Source organism: Myotis brandtii, unplaced genomic scaffold, assembly GCF_000412655.1.
Source record: "Myotis brandtii unplaced genomic scaffold, ASM41265v1 scaffold1058, whole genome shotgun sequence".
NCBI classification, from domain to species: domain Eukaryota; kingdom Metazoa; phylum Chordata; class Mammalia; order Chiroptera; family Vespertilionidae; genus Myotis; species Myotis brandtii.
In genome coordinates, this window is record NW_005353572.1 from 86725 (window position 1) to 88717 (window position 1993).

The 1993-nt window shown below is 40.5% G+C and overlaps 1 protein-coding gene across 1 annotated transcript in view; it reads right to left on the minus strand.

The window, feature by feature from the left end:
* The window catches only part of YME1L1 (YME1-like 1 ATPase), a 56504-nt gene that overhangs the window by 40411 nt on the left and 14100 nt on the right, over nt 1-1993 (minus strand). The window lies entirely within an intron of this gene.

A 1993-nucleotide genomic window follows, 5' to 3' on the forward strand; every position in this document is an offset into this window, starting at 1 on the left:
GGCAGAGTGGTTAGGGGCGATCAGGCAGGCAGGCAGGTGAGCGGTTAGGAGCCAGCAGTCCCAGACTGCGAAAGGGATGTCCAACTGGAAGGGGTCCCTGAGGGGTCCCAAATTGGAGAAGGTGCAGGCCGGGCTGAGGGACACCCTCCCCCCGCACACGAATTTCATGCACCGGGCCACTAGTCCAAATATAGTTCTTCACCACTTCACTATCCATCACTTGTCAATCGTGTTATCTGATATACAAATATAGCAGCCAATGAAATTAAATTCAAATTAAGTGGTAAAAGACATATATGTTTAGCTAATGTTACTTTTTTAAAATATATTTTTATTGATTTCAGAGAGGGAGAGGGAGAGAAACATCAATAATGAGAGAGAATCATTGATCAGCTGCCTCCTTATGCCCCCCACTGGGGATTGAGCCCACAACCCGCGCATGTGCCCTTGACAGGAATTGAATCAGGATACTTTCAGTCTGCAGGCCAACCCTCTATCCACTAAGCCAAACCAGCTAGGGCTAGCTAAAGTTACTTTTACTTAAGAACATAAAAAGATAAAGAATCATTATTTCCTAGAGACAATTTAAAATCCTCTAATGAACAATGTGATAAAATCAGATATACTGCAATCTTTCTCTCTCAAGGCTTCCATAGTCATTTGGAACAAAGAATGCTTCTTCTATAGCTATAAGCCATGAATACTTTGGGGTTCCTTCCTAAGTCCTATTCTTAACTAATGGGCCCCATCCTACTTTATTTACATGAGCCTACAGAAAAGTTACGAAGAAACAACAAAAACAGTGGTTCTCATCTGTCCTTGTATCCCAGTAAGGATTCAATAATTCTAAGAACCCTTAGAGTAAAGTCAGAAAACCCTTCCTAATACCTCTGTCTGCCTAAGCCTAGAAAATGGCTGGCAGTAAGGATACGTAAGTAAGAAAACTAGAAGGGCATAATAGTAAAAATATGACAAAAATAACAATAATAAAAATTTTACTCTACTGAATACTTACTATGGGCCACAGGACTTTAAATTATTTCATCTGGTCCTCTAAAGTGAAATAGTTAGAAATCATCAACAAAACAATAAGAAAGCCCACTGTATGGAACAAGATACTTGCCAATGCTATCTCAAATAAGGATTTAATCTCCAAAGTTTACAGGGAAATTAACAAAAAATAAACAATCCAATCAAAAAATGGGCAAAGGACCTAAACAGACACTTTTCACTCAAACGAGGAAATACAGAAGGCCAAGAAACAAGAAAACATGCTCAAAGCCACTAATCATCTGAGAGATGCAAATCAAAACAACAATGAGGTACCATCTCACACCTATCAGAATGGCTATCATCAACTAAGGACAAGTGCTGGAGAGGATGTGGAGAAAAGGGAACCCTCGTACATTGCTGGTGAGAATGCAGACTGGTGTACCCACTGTGGAGAACAGTATGGAGTTTCCTCAAAAAATTAAAAATGGAACTGGCATTCGATCCAGTAATCCCACTTCTGGGAATATATCCCAACAAGCCAGAAACACCAATCAGAAAGGATATATGCACCCCTATGTTCATAGCAGCACAACTTATAATAGCTAAGATTTGGAAACAGCCTAAGTGCCCAGCAGCAGATGAGTGGATTAAAAAACTGTGGTACATCTACATAATGGAATACTACACTGCTATAAAAAAGGAAATTTTACCACTTGCAACAGCATGGATAGACCTGGAGAGCATTATGCCATGAGAAATAAGCCAGTTGGAGAAAGATAAATATCACATGATCTCACTCATATGTGGGATATAATGAACAATATAAACTGATGACCAAAAATAGATCCAGAGACTAAGAAACACTGAACAGACAGTCCAACCTCAGAGAGAAGGCAGGGGCGGGTAAGAGATCAACCAAAGGACTTGTATGCATGCATATTAGCATAACCAATACACACGGACAGTGGGGGCTTGTCCTGGGGAGATGGAGCGGGGGGGG